The sequence below is a fragment of the Phyllostomus discolor genome, chromosome 15 (assembly GCF_004126475.2).
Source record: "Phyllostomus discolor isolate MPI-MPIP mPhyDis1 chromosome 15, mPhyDis1.pri.v3, whole genome shotgun sequence".
Taxonomy (NCBI): domain Eukaryota; kingdom Metazoa; phylum Chordata; class Mammalia; order Chiroptera; family Phyllostomidae; genus Phyllostomus; species Phyllostomus discolor.
Genome location: NC_040917.2, coordinates 10,190,101 through 10,205,508, shown reverse-complemented (window position 1 = coordinate 10,205,508; position 15,408 = coordinate 10,190,101).

Below are 15,408 nucleotides of genomic sequence, written 5' to 3'. Positions count from 1 at the left end.
ATGAATCTCTGAGGCTCACCTCCCAGGGAAAAAAAAACTTGCTAGTTTTCTGCAGATGTCCAGTAAAAAGGAAGATTGGATTGACAACTCATCAGCAGTTCAAAGGGTTCTTCTTCATCTGCAACATGGGAGCAATGAGAGAGAGAAAAGCAATGTTCGGGATATGAACTCATCCCTCAATTTTTTTTAATCCTCACTAGAGGACATTTTTTCATTGCTTTTAGAGAGAAAGGAAGGGAGGGATTGGGGGGGGTGGAGAGAGAGAGAAACATTGATCAATTGCCTCTCCTACACGCCCGGACCAGGGATTGTCTGTGCCTGGACTGGGGCGGAGCCCACAACTTTTCGGTGTATTGGATGATGCTCCAGCCGACTGAGCCACACTGGCCAGGGCTCATCCTCTGATTCTTGACGTTGTTTTCCAGGCAGACGCAGAAACGGGTTCTTGGCCTCAGTGTGCTCCAGACGCCCAGTCTTAGTGGGATAGTGGTAGTCGGATTCCACGGTGAGCCTGGGTGCGGGTCTGGGTTTGGCTCTGCACTCGAGAAAGGCGTGAATTATAATTAGGGCCCAGCTGTGAGTGGGCACAGGCAGGGAGCTGAGAGCCAGGTGCCCTCTGGGCCCTGCGCTGATCCGGGATGATGACGCTGATCGAAGTTCACTCTCAGGTACGTGTGCTCATTAACACTCCTGCAAACTGTGACACATTACAGCTATGTTCCTGCCCCGGTCACAGATGACAAAACTGAGGTATGGAGGCTTTTAGATACCAAGTTTATTGCCAAAGCCTGGTTTTAAATCCTGGTTTCCGAGTCACAAGCCCGATTCTAAACCACTCCTACTTCCCAGTCCCAGAAGCCACAAGACCCAATCTGTCCCTAGGGTTATAGGACTGGGGGTAAGTCATTTCCTTTCCTGGACTTCTGGGGGGTTTTCTCTATAAAATGAGAAGTTTTGACAAGAGAAACTCTAATCCCCCCCCTTTTTTTGCTCTAGGACACATGCCCTGAGGGAGGCAGGAGCTCACAAACAATAGGCAGTTGATAAGTGTTGGGGTGAATGAGTAAAGGATGTATGGGAAACAATTCTCTCTCAGCAGCAGACAATCACACACCTAGGCCGGCCACCAGCTACGACTTGGAGGCCAGAGACCATGGAGTTGGGAGCCCTGAGGCACGGAAGGGCCCCCCAGTTTCTCCGCTGGGGAAACAGCAGGAACTGCTGTCCGCTTCGGCTCCGTATGCTTTCCACTCCCTCAACACGGCAGGCTTCCCGAGACGCGGTCTCCCCTGCGCTTCGCCCTGCCTGTCCCCAGACTTCCGTAGGTGTCGGACACGCCACGTGCGGTTGCACAAATGCAGTTTTCTTGGCTCCACCTCCAAAGAGCGCTGACTCAGGAAGTCTGGAGCGGGGCCCAGGAATCTGCATTTTTCATAGGCATGCAAGGAAACCCCGGTGCTTTGTTCTGTGGTCCTCACTGTGGAGCATTCTACTCTAAGCAAACCCGGGAAAAATCGCTTACTAGGTTAAACCGTGTTTTGAAAGATCTCCTCCCGCCTTTGTGGGTGAAGATTCGGGGGGAATCCAGTTAAGGGGTGTTTGGTGTGTAAGGAAGTGCTGAATCCCTCCAGGCTGAGGACCAGGTCGGGTGGCCGGCTCTAAGGAGCTGGGCATTAAGTAGGAGCCAAAGGGGCATGGGATGAGGCAAGCGGGGTGATAACAAAGGCAAAACAACGAGAAAGGAAGCAAGTCCATTTGTACGGTTGCACGGGTATGTCCAATGCAAGCGGGGAGGCCAAGACGGAGCAGAGACTTAGACAAGGACACGGAAAACCAGCCCTGAATGTCTGGGGGTCAGATCGGGATGTCCCGGCAAGAGGGGGTGGGGTGGGAAGAAGGGGTTCTTAGCTACTAGCTGCGTGTCACTGGACCCTGCTCCTGTGCCCTGAGTCCCCTTCAAGGGATGTAGGGCCCTGCCTTTGGTGGGGCTCTCGACAAGTGACTCCTTAATTGGGCAATGTCATAGTCAGCAGCCAGGTGGCTAGAAGATACAATCTGAGGCTGTGTTTTAAAACGGGGGGAAGCTGTTGACATTGACAAGGTGGGCCTGTGCAAACGTCAGCTCCTCTTAGAGGTCACTTGTAGGCTGAGGCAAAAACACTTACCAAATTGGAGTCAGATCACAAAGCACAAAAGGCTCTTTATCTCCACAGAAAGCCTACTGTGTCTCAGAAGTTTCTCTCCTCTTCTGTGTCAAATAACCTGATCAGGTGAGCTGCTGTACTTGTTAAGAATGTCAGCTCTCTGGGGATGCAGCCTGCTGGGCCCGGGCCGGGCCAGGTGAGCTGTGAGCGGCTCTCCATGCCCCTACAGTCCTGGGAGAAGCCACTGCTTAAGTAGATGGGATAAAATAGAACGAGACCCCTCAAGAGAGCCCCTGTCTAGTTCTAAGCGAGCCTCTGTGTTGTGATTTAAGTGGCATAGAAGGGTACGAAGGGAAATTTGGATTTTTTGGTTTTATCCTCACTGGGCTCCAACGCTGTTGGTTCCCTGTTCTTTGGGAGGCATTAGCTGTGCCTAAATGTCACGCATTACTGACGGTGGCCTGGGACATCTGCTTTCGGGCAGGCCCTGCTCATCCAGCAATTGCCTGAAGACCCAATGTCCCCAGGAGAGGAAAGCAAGGGGCTGGGTAGAAATCCTGAACAAAACTTACATTTCAGAGAGAGAAGCCAGCTCCTCCCAGAGGCCAGGAGACTTCTTGGCCTCTGATCATTACTCCCAGAATTCTTGAGGTATGTGTGCAAGTGTGTGCATGCATGTATGTGTGTGTGTGTGTGTGTGTGAGAGTGTGTGTAGACAGACATTTGGAAGATCGCCTCCATAGGGATGATGATGTATTGTCATTCATTTCAAAGCTCAAAAGTTCAACAAATTAGCATTCAGCACCTCGGACTTTGACTGTCCTAGAGCCCCGATGAGTCACCCGGGATAAGCGCTCAATAATGCTGCCCAGTTTGGGGGCCCTTTTAAGGATCTAATTCCTAAGGAGTGAGATAGCTCCCTCAGTCCCGTCCTGCCGATGAAGGGTGGGGATAGAGGAGAGGAAAGAATTACATTTTCTCCCACTTCTTTTACCCCTGCGGGGGAGGGGAGGTGCATAAGGGTCAGCTCACAGCTCTGTTTTCCTGCCTTTCCCTGCTGGAGAGCTGGCACTTCACTTGTGCACTGTTCTGGGGATTTACGATCTGCCCTAACTCCCCCTCCCCCTGCCCACTCAGAGCCGGGTAGCACCACAGCCAGGAGCGTCCCAAATCTCTGTGGGTGTAAAGTCCAATTTTGCTGCTTTTTGCTGGAGAAGCTGTTAAACTCCTCATCTTGCCAGTGGGCTTGTTCATATATGTGCTTACTCTGTAGAGGGGGTGTGAGTGTTATTTACACGTGTAAGTATGTGGTGGGGTGAGTGGTATGCCATAGCGATGACTACCTCTCATGTTCCAGGGCACCCGGCACTACCTTTATAATTGTCTGGAGTCTGGAATCTAGACCTGACTTAAGGTCCCTTAAAAAAACACTCTCTCCCTTGCCCTTGTCTTCCCACGTCTTATCACAGGACAGCAGGAGGCACTTGCACTGTATCCTCAAGTCTGTCTCCTCTTCAAGAGTCCTCCTCCCACGGCACCAGCCAGTTCAGGATTCTGTGAAGTCTTCTCTGAAGGACTGGACAGGCTCCTCACTTGTCTTCGAGAACGACTCTCCTCAGTCATTCATTCCCCCAACCAGGTCTCTGGATTACGTTTTTCAGAATAATTTAAAACGACTTCTGGCCAAGATGGAGGCTAGGTAGACACACTGTGCCTCCTCGCACAACCAAAATAAGGACAATTTATAAACAAAAAACAACCAGTACCAACAGAAAATTGAACTGTATGGAAGTCTGACAACCAAGGAGTTTAAGTAGATACACTCATACAGACCAGTAGGAGGGGCCAGTCAGGTGGCCAAGTGGTGGCTGGCGGACCCCGGGGGTGCAAGGCAGATCCAGTGAGGCGGTGGATTGTGGAGAAGCGCAGTGCACAAGGCGGCTGGCAGACCTGATGTTCCCACATTCGTGCACTAATAAACCAGGTGAAACTGGGGAACGAGACGGACTGCACAACCCAGGGCCACAGTGCGGGGAAATAAAACCTCAAAACACCAATTGAAAACACTGTGGGGTTGAGGTGCCGGGAGAGACTCCCAGCCTCACAGGAGAGTTTGTTGGAGAGACCCATGGGGTTGTAGAACATACACAAGCCCACCCACATGGGAATCAGCACCAGAAGGGCCCAGTTTGCTTGGGGGAAGTGGGAGAAGTGACTGAAATTCGGCAGAGAGAAGAGCAAGCACCATTGTTCCCTCTCAGACCCCTCCCCCACATACAGCATCACAACCCAGCCACTGGGTTAAACACCTAAGGCTCTGCCCCTCACTGCATAACAAGCACATCAAGACAAAAAAAAAGCCCCAAATGAAAGAGCAGATCAGAGCCCCAGAAAAAATACAACTAAGCAATGAAGAGATAACCAATTTATCAGATGCACAGTTCAAAACACTGATAATCGAGATGCTCACAGAATTGGTTGAATTTGGTTGCAAATTAGATGAAAAAATGAAGGCTAAGCCAGGCTAAGTGAAATAAAGGAAAATGGACAGGGAATCAATAGTGATGGGAAGGAAACTGGGACTCAAATCAATGGAGTGGACCAGAAGGAAGAAAGAAACACCCAATCAGAAAAGAATGAAGAAACAAGAATTCAAAAAAATGAGAAGAGGCTTAGGACATCTTTAAACATTCCAACATCTGAATTATAGGGGTACCAGAAGGAGAAGAGGAAGACCAACAAATTGAAAACTTACATGAACAAATAATGAAGGAGAACTTCCCCATTCTGGCAAAGGAAATAGACTTCCAGGAAGCCCAGGAAGCTCAGAGAGTCCCAGAGAACTTGGACCCAAGGAGGAACACACCAAGGCACATCATAATTACATTACTCAATATTAAAGATAAGGAAAGACTCTTGGAAGCAGCAATACAAAAGGAGAGAGTTACCTACAAAGGAGTGCCCATAAGACTGTCAGCTGATTTCTCAAAAGAAACCTTACAGGCAAGAAGGGGCTGGAAAGATGTATTCCAAGTCATGAAAGGCAAGGACCTACATCCAAGACTGCTCTATGCAGCAAAGCTTTCATTTAGAATGGAAGGGTAGATAAAGTGCTTCTCAGATAAGGTCAAGTTAAAGTTTATCATCACCAAGCCCTTATTATAATGAAATGTTAAAGGGACTTCTCTAAGAAAAAGAAGATAAAAAATATGCACAGTAAAATGACAGCAACCTCACAATTATTAACAACCACACCTAAAACGAAAACAAACTAAGCAAACAACTAGAACAGGAACAGAACCACAGAAATGAAGATCACATGAAGGGTTAGCAACAGGGGAGTGGAAGGAGGAGAGAAGGGGAAAAGGTACAGAGAATAAGTAGCATGGATGGTAGGTAGAAAATAAACAGGGGGAGGGTAAGAATAATATGGGAAATGTAAAAACTAAAGAACCTATAAGTATGACACATAGACATGAACTAACGTGGGGGGAATGTGCATGGGAGAGGGTGTGCAGGGTGGAGTGGAGTGAAGGGGGGAATGGGACAACTGTAATAGCACAATCAATAAAATATATTTTAAAATAATTTTTAAAAATATGTTGACTTTAGAGAGAGAAGAAGGGGGGAGAGAAACATCGGTGTGAGAGAGAAGCATCAATTGGTTGCCTCCCATAAGCAACCCAACCGGGGATTGAACCCGCAACCTGGGTATGTGCACTGACCAGAAATTGAACCCCCAACCCTTCGGTGTGTGAGACTATACTCCAAGCAACTGAGCCACGTCAGCAAGGGCTCTGGAGTACGTCTTCCCCACACTTCCCGATGGCTCACCTCCAGTCCTCTTTCCCGTCTGCCGTCTGACTTCCCATCAGTGCCCATCCCCGCCCCTGCCCTCGCCTTGTCCCACTTAAGGTGCTGCTGTGCACAGCTGGCTTCTGAAATCCCTTCACTGTGGGCCAGGGTGCACTTCTCTCAGTTCATAAGTTCAGGCCCCTATTAAGGAAGCCTGAGACCCGGCCCTGCCCCACCACGAAAAGTGAGTGATGTGGCGAAGCATGGGGCTGAGCTCCAGCCTCGCTGGCTTCTTGGGCAGATTCCGCCCTTGTGGCTCCTCCACACGCCCCTGCTTCCACGAGATGGGTCCAGCAGCGCCTGTTTGGGACTCTGCATTTCCTTTTGTTGTTGTTGTACTTACCACAATTGTGTTTTAAGAATCACGATAAATTATTGAATCGCGTACTTGTGATGAGTTTTTGTTGACTTTGTACCCCCAACACCCGCCACAGCTCTTCTGAATAAATTCCACTGCATAACCTGCTGATAAGCGATGTCCATGGCTCATCATGGTCAAGGACAGCTTGACCTTGATTGTTTTAATAGCATCTCAGAATACGTATCAAAGTCAGAGCATTTATGAGGCTTTGTCAGTGGGTTTAAGGTGGTCTTTCTTTTTTTTTTTAAGGTTTTATGTATTTATTTTTAGAGGGGGGGGGAAGGGAAGGAGTAAGAGAGGGAGAGAAACATCAATGTGTGGTTGCCTCTCACATGCCCCCTACTGAGGACCTGGCCCGCAACCCAGGCTTCTGCCCTGACTGGGAATGGAACCAGCAACACTTTGGTTCCCAGGCCTGTGCTCAATCCACTGAGCTACACCAGCCAGGGCAAGATGGTCTCTCAGTGCAGCAGGGTTGGAGGGTTAGTTCAGACTGGGTAAAGTTCAGGACACGAGAGTTTCGAGTTTAGGATTGGCGAGCGCGGACAGCACCGTGAGGGTTTTGAGTCAAGGGGATAGGGTATAAAACAGCCACCGATGCTATCTACGGATGACCACGTGATGTTCCTTTGAATGGATTTTTCTAGGAAGCTCCTAGAACACAGTTACTTGGAACTTTCACTTTCCAGGGCAAGAGTTTCTTGAAAGAGCAAAGGAGTGTTCATGTGGACAGTCAGCCGTGAGGGTGCACATGACGTGGAGGGCCCTCAGAATGAAGGGTCCCTCGTGCCCCCCAATCCTCCAGACTTCCAGTCCCACACTTGAAACTGCAGGACCACCGACGCCTGCCCAGCTGTGCAATACTTCCGAGAGGCCCCACGGGATGCCTGCATTTGGGTGTGCCCCCGTCACCTCTGTTCAAGAGGTGGTTTGGGCCAGAGCCCCTCCCCTCCTCTCCTGACCCCAGGGGGTCCTTCCTTTCTGCTCCAGTGCACGTGTGCTCTGGCCCGGACATTCTCCAAACACCGCTAACACAAGGCCAGTAAGTAACTCGGGCTCTGGGTGGAGATGGCGGAGAGAGAGATTCACCTTCACACTGGCCTTGGGGCATTTCTGTTCTGGATATTCCCAGGCCAAGTGCCGCACTGAGGACCGTTGCTCTTCATTCTCTTCCTTAGCACCAGGGTCTGCTCTCCTGGGGCCTCGCCTTCCCTCATCTTACTCTCCCTCCAACAAAGGGTGAACCACCTCTGTTTGAGACAACAGAGAAAAAAAATAAAAACCAAACAAAAAACCTGAAGAACTTCCCAGTTTGCTTACGCGGAGCAGCTTCAGCTCCCTTTAGTCTTCCCATTAAGGGCAATCTCCTCTTAAGGGATTTCATCAAGCTTTTTATTTAGGGATTTCCCCAAAGGAAAGAGAGCTCCCTCCAAAGAGAACTCTTATTTGTTTTCCTGGGCACCAACGCTTTCCCCAGCCCATCTGCATCAGTAGGCATTCCCTCAGTGGTTTAAATATTAACTTGGACCAGAAGAATCTGTCTTTTTGTAGGTCAGAATGGTCAAAGAACCACAATTTCATATTGCCCAACATAAAAATATGTAAAATACTGAGGTAATGAATTCATTTGAATTAGTCTTGGAATTTCTTTCACTCCTATGAGTCACCCGAGAATCCTGGCAGCAAGGTGGACCATCATTTTCACTGCTGTCAGTGTTACCCGGAGGATAAGACGGAAGCGGGTGTACATGCGGGGCCTGAATGTGGGGCAGGCTGCCTTCAGTTCACGGACTAGCATGTCAGGTCAAGGAAATGTCTGTACGAGGAAATCAAACTGGAGTTGAAAATGATCTGATTTCTACTCTAATCAGGGTTCATTTGGAGGTTGGAAAGGCGGGTAGGAACTGCAGTTGGTAGGGGGAGACCAGAAAATCTGGCCCCAGGTCTGTGGGAGAGAATGAGAGCCCAGCACAGACCCCGCATGCCCCGTGAGCCCTAACCCTGGCACAGCTCTAAAGGGCTCTGCACCAGTTAACACCGGGCAGAAACAAGCAACAGCCCGGGACTGGGGGGTGGTGGGGGAGTGGGCAGGGCAGACAGCTAGTAAGTCATGGAGCCCAACAGTCCAGGGCCCAGCTCTTGGGCACTTAAGCTGTACCCTCTCCCTGTCCCTGGCACACAAACCCTCCCTCCTGGGCATGAGCAGCAGATGGGAAGGTTGCAGAGGGAAAGATCATCTGTTTTGGGGGGTGTGGGTGTGGAAACGGGCATCCCGGAATATTGGGGTACGTGATCAAAAAGGTGAGTGTGGAGCAACACAGGAGCCCAGAAAACGGGGACTGGCCAGAAGGCCCTCGGGAAGGAAGTGGCGTCAGAAAGAGTTCTGAAAGGTGAGCCAGAATTTGCAGGTAGAAAACGCAAGACCATACGTATGTTCCAAGGTGTGATGCAGTGTGTTGAGGGCCTCCCATGTCCGGGCAGGACTGGGTTTAAAGCAAGAGTGATCGGCAGCAGACTAGGCTGAGGACAAACGAGGGTTGGCATGTGTGTGTAGGACTTCAGGTGTCCTGCTCAGGGGTTCAGATTTTATCCTAGAGTTGAAAAGGCCACTGATGAATGTTGGTGGCAGGTTGGGAGTGATGGATGTGGAGAGAGGCTGCAGACACTGGGTTTGCTCTGGAGGCCTTGCAAGTGCTTCAGACCAGAGGCCCCAGGGACAGGGTGAAAACACTGGGGGGAGGTCCCAGAAGCTCCCCTCAACAGGACCACTAACCGGTGTGGCTACAGGCAAGGGGCAGGTCAAGAATGACTTTGAGGTTTCTAGCTGGGACAGCTGAGTGAAAGGAAGAAGGAAACGTAGGAGTGGATGTTATCCAAAGTGACATCTTTGCTTCTGCACATTGGTTCCACGGGCAGCCTCCCTCCCGGAAGCCTCTTCCTCCGAGCCTGTTTTGTGGTGCTGGTTGGGGTCTCACATCTGGCTTCTGCATTTCCACAGAGCCCTTTTGAATGGAAGTTCCATTTCAAGTCCCCTCTGGATACTGACATTGGGTGCCCTTGACTTTGAGAACTCCAGCTCCTGCCGGGCTTGGTCCTCCACTTCCCTGTGCCCTGCGTCAGCTTCAAGACCTCAGCCCAGGGGCCCTGCCTGTCCAGATGAATAAGCAAAGGAAAAAGAGAAGAAAATGGCTTTTGACATGTTAGGCACGAAGGGTCTGTCGGGATATCTGTGCAGCGATCCCCAGTGGGCAGAGGGGAACGCCTTCAGAAGAGGCAGGGAAGTGTGTTTGGAAGCCGAGCACAGAGCGGAATGGCCAAAATCACTCTGCAAGGGGGTTGTAAACGGGGTAGAAGAAAGGGAAGAAAGACTGAAGGTTGGCATCTCAGCAATGCCAACATAAATCAGTGAAGGAGAATGAGGAGAGACAGTTACTGTAGTCACAGTGGGCAGGGGGAGCAGGGGTGCCAGAGGCCAGAGGAGGCAACTGTGAAGAAGGAAGCAGTGAGCATCGGCATAAAACTGTTGCATGGGAGTAATTTTATATAAACGTGAAAGCATTAACGCATTCAGTAGTCTTCCACTATGTGACGAATACTGTGTCGGAAATAGGTTCTTTGTACCATGCCCATAAGGACTTCACAGTTTAGGAAAGGAGTGGGCTAAATTTCAGAATGCACAGGAAACACAGGAGCAACTATATGGAATACTGGACCGAATGAAGTGCCTTGAATGGTCTTCTGATTTAGTGGATTCAGGTAAGGTCACAAGATAGAGTGACACCTGTCCAGCCGTAGCTCGTGATATCAAAACAATGCGCAGGAGAAGAGGAAGGCTCCAGGGTTTTTTGTTTCCTGCCCAGTAATCACATTCTCCCCAGATGGGGCCTCTGGATCAGCAAATGACACCTCAGTCCCCCCAGTTCTTCAGGCCAGCAGCCTGGGAGGGAGTCACAGCCAATCTTCATCATTCGCAGCGATGTGCTGTGAAGTCGCCGTGAACGCTGAATTTGCAAACCCAGACCCGTTGCTCCTAGGGAAATATAGAGTTAGGCTCTCCCGTCACAACATTTTGGTCAAATGATTCATACATAATCTTGTATTGTGTGCATTTCTATTTAAAGACATCTTATTTTTTTTTTCCCAAAACAAATGTTAAGGAGTTATTTCTTTTTTGAGAGAGGGGAAGTGAGAGAGAAAGAGAGGGAGAAAACATTGACCTGAGAAACGCCGATCAGTTGCCTCTCGAGTGCGCCCTGACTGGGGACCAAACACACAACCCACGCACGTGCCCTGACCGGTAATCTAACCAGTGACACTTTGCTTTGCAGAATGACACCCAACCTACTGAACCACACTGGTCAGGGCTGAAGACGCCTCATTTAATATACAGCATAGGACAAAAGTAGGTTTACAGTTGTGAGTACATGAAACAGAGTTTATTCTCATACTATTATGTGTTAATTACTGTATTATTTTCCTTACAGACTATTGTAAACCTACATTTGTCCACCCCTGTACATTGTGGGTTCATTAGCACCAAATAACAGCTCTATAACTCAAGCCTGAATGAAGGATACATTTTCTACATAAAGCACATGGCAGCCTTCTTGTGCTTAGAAACACTACACATCATGTCGGCCCTCCACTTGGGGGCTGTTTTAAATAGTTAAATCACCAGCATGAAGCACAAAAATGCATAAACTATGGTACTAAACAGACTGTGACAAGCATGACAGTTTACTGTCCTCAAGCTGAGACAAGAATGCAGAGTGTCTTCAGATTCAAATTTCCCACCACCGTGCCCTTGTCTTTGAACGACCACAGCGAGTGTCGATGTTGGGGTTACAAATAAGATTTCGCAAGTAGGCAAATTCGCGAATACAGAATGCATGAATAATAAGCAATTGTATATTTGACTCCATCCACAATCACCAGCCCTACGAGTTTTGTATTGTTCATACTTTTAAAATCTTTCCATTTTTTATCTATACCTTCCCTACCTCCCAACAAACCATCTCCTCTGGCTTGATCTGTATGGTCAGCCTGCAGCAATTCTTGACCCCTTTGATCTGTTCTTTCATTGGCGGGAAAAGGGGAGTTTGAGACAAGAGCTGTGCAAAGAGAGACCACAGATGGGGCAGATGTTAAGAGAGGAAGAAACTCAGGTTATGGAGGACTATAAGGACAGGCCCTCTTCACAGGTGTGAGAGTGTGTGTTTTCCTTGTCTGTGACACCCTGTTGAGACGGTCACAAGGAGAAGGAAGGCGAGAAGAGGCCCCGTATCATTTGGTTACATGCACGTCATTGTTCCAGTAACTGCCCCCACAATCCTATATGCAGACCCTCTTACTGCCTCTTTTTTCAAAAGAAGACATTTAGGCTTAGGGTGTGTAATAGCCTGCTCACAGTCACATGCAAGCAAAAGAAAAGGGTTCAAGCCCACGCTCACGCTGGGAGGTCCTGCGCCACAGACACCACACCCTCCCTTGGGGCAGAGTCACCTGCCAGCAGATCACGGTGCCTGGTCTGACCCAAACCTCTGTTCTCTGTGATCTTTGGGCCAATAAAGGACCCCCTCTCTCCTCTTCTCCAATTCTAGAGTTCCATTTGAGAAGGGGGGGTGCAGCTGGGCTTCAGAGTAATGCACTGGGCTGATGGCCTTGTCATTAGGGCTTCATGGACTTCACTGCCTCGTGCACCATAAAGGAGACCTCCAGAGATGATTGGGCAAAGGGAAAAAGCTTCCGGATACCCAACTTAGGGATCATTCTCTACATGTGACATGTCGTTTGCTTATCAGGACAAATGGAACATCTACCGATGAGGCATGAATCTTCATTTTCAGAAGGGAAAACAGCTGTCCCACATTCTCACACCTGCCCACCAGCCTCTGGGCCTCGGGGACCGCAGTGAGCCACCTCACCAGTTTGTCCCTCAGACCAGGCTTTGTGACTTTGGCTTTGAAGTGGAGTAAACACCTTCTCCCTTGAGACAGGGAGCCAGCGAGCCAAGGCTCAGACCTCGCCTGCCCTGAGGAATTGAAGTGGATTGTGCAACACGGCTCTGTTTCGTGCCAAGAGAACCCCATCAAGAAATGGCTTTGATACCCTTTTCTCTATCAGTGCAGGGCGACTTTTGCCCCATGAGGTTATCATCACAGTCAAGCAGCTTCCCCCCGTCCCCGTTCACCCCTGCCCCTCATGTCCACACAGCAAAGAACACTTTGAACTGTGTTTGTTGCACCTCGGCTCAGGGCTGCCCTGACTTTGGACCTGGGCCACCCTGTGATCAGAGCACAGGGCTGGCCTCCCTGCTCCCCTCACCGTGGCTGCTCCCCCCAAACGCAGCTTTCTGTTGCTCAGAGTAAAAACAAGGCGGTTAGCACCACAGCTTGATGTGGGCTGCACTGGGAGGAACGAAAGACATGAAGAGACTGCTTAATGGGGAGGAGAAACGATGTGCATTTGCATACTGCTCCATCTCCATCCTCCAGTTTGCCTTCTCATCCTGAACAAATCCACCGAGACCTGCACTGGGAGTGGCGAGCCATGTGCCCCGACAATGTGGCCCTGTCGCAGTGAACAGCCCTCTCTCCTCAAGTTCAGGGTCAGGAGCTAATTGAACTCACTGTGTTTTTCATGAGTTGCCCTCAGGGACAGACACATGAAGAACGTGGGTTCTTTCCCAAAGCAGAGCAGTGAGTTTTGACATGGAGAAGCGAAAAGGCCTTTATAACCGAGAGGCAGGTGGCTTTACGGCGCCTCCTTCTTTTCTGGCTCATCAAGGCTGCCCCTGCGAGGTCACCTGTTTGTGAGCTGAGTCAGGCACCTGCCCCAGGGCTGCCTGCGACAGTGAATGTCCACAGCCACCACAATAACAGTCATTTTCCTCCTGGAGGTCTGAAAGCATCGCCACCGAGGGTTAGAGGATGAGAGAGAAGTGAGGGGTGGAAATATCTCCAGGATGGTGGGTGCTTCTCCCACACCCGTCTCCCACACCGGAAGTCATTTTGTGTCATTGCTCCTCAGGCCAGTTCTACCCGGGCCAGCTGCAAAGTGGGCCACACCAACACCCCTATTCCTCACTCTTCTTTCCCCTTCCATTCCTCACCTCCATACCCGCGTGGGCACTCACCTCCCTGCCTGGGACCTCCTTCATCCCCCAGTGTCCTGAGTGCCACCCAGAGTCAGGAAAGCCAGACCTACTGCAGAAGTTAGTTTTTCTTCATCTTTGGTGGGGAGGAAAGAGGGTTCAAGCAAGGAGCTGGGCAATGGGCTTCATTGCATAAACACAGGCTGGGCTTCTGGCTAATCTCCATTTTTTCTTTTTTTTTTCTTTTTTTAAAGATTTTATTTATTCATTTTAGAGAGGGAAGGGAGGGAGGGAGAGAGAGAGAGAGAGAGAGAGAGAGAGATCAATGTGCAGTTGCTGGGGGTTATGGCCTGCAACCCAGGAATGTACCCTGGCTGGGAATCGAACCTGGGACACTTTGGTTCCCAGCCAGTGCTCAATCCACTGAGCTATGCCAGCCAGGGCTTAATCTCCATTTTTTCTTCCTTTGCCCATCCAAGAGTCTTAACCACAGACACTTGGGGTAAGCCACAGAAGATTGCTTAGGACACAGGACGTCCCTAAGAAGAATGAACCTGTTTGAGTCTCTCTCACAGAAGGCTAGTATCTGTGCGAAGCTCTAAGGAGGTCATGGTCACAAAATCAGGGCCCCAGACCAGCGGTGCTGCGGATGACACGGAGAGACACCACTTCCTGGAAGGTGCAGCGTGGGCTGTGAAACTGCTAAGTGGCCAGCCGGACATCAATATCCCTTTCAGTCTCGCTGATGCTTTTTCCTGGAACGCTCAGGCATAAAGTGTTCCCTGAAACAATAAAAAGATCATTTACCCACGGCCGGCTCCATCTCTCTCTGTCTTTACTCTGTGCTTTTTCCTGACGCTGTCCGTTCCCAGAACTCTAAGAGCCCTTTTCTCCCTTTTGGTTGGCCTTTCTTGGCTGACTGCCTCTCTCTTACATGCTCTTTCCTTTTCCTTTTGGTGATTGACTCTCAGCCTCATTGCAGTGTCTGGAACTGAGTAAGCAAAGCCTCCGGGCCCTACACTATAATTCTAAATTTCACTGTAAATAGGAATGCATTGTGTTCGCAGATTGGACTAACTTTAAAGCCCGAATACATCTTAGATTTTGTGTCCGATCCAGGCATTTATCAGAGGCTTCCGTGTAGACCAGACACTGTGCTGGCCAAAGGAGGCATACAATGGCTAAGAAATGGTGTTTGTCCTTCAAGAATTCACTTGTTGGGGAAACAGACACACAGTAGCTAATGAATTTAAATATGACAACCCAGTGATGGCCAGTGATGATCCAATGACTTACTAATGACCACCCGTGTGATAAATGCCAGAACAATGAGGTCATATGCCCGGGGGCCAAAGAGGAAGGAGCAGGTAACTCGGTGTTAGGTTGCCGCATGAGGTGAGCCTGTGTGGATGAGGTGGCATTTGTGTTGGGCTCTAGAGGATGAAGGATTTCAGCCAGACAAGATGGGGGATGAGGTTTTTCAGAAAGGAGAAAGAGCATCCGTTCATTCGTTGAATGAATAGGTATGAGGCTCTCGTTGTGAGGTAAAAGGTGTGCAAAAAGAGAGAGGGACTCAGCCCTCACGGAGCACAGCAGCGTGAAGTGTGGGCATGTGCACAACGTAAGACAACATGGCGAGTGTATGTTTTTTATAACAACTATGTATCATGGAAAATTTCAAGCACACATAAAACTAGAGTAGTCAGACACAGCTCCATGTGTCTGCCATCCAGATTCAACAAGGATCAACTGCTTCTTGTGTCCTCTGTACACTCACCCAGTACACCAACCTGCAGCCTTGGGTGTTCATTGGTTGGCAAATGTCTGGCATCATATTGTTTCATCCATAGTATTTCAGTCATGGGACGGTTTGAGGTGTGGAAATAAACGTAGTGTCGTGGGACTGGGAGGTAGGGTTTGTGGGCGGTGAATGAAGGGAGGAAAGTATGGCTGAG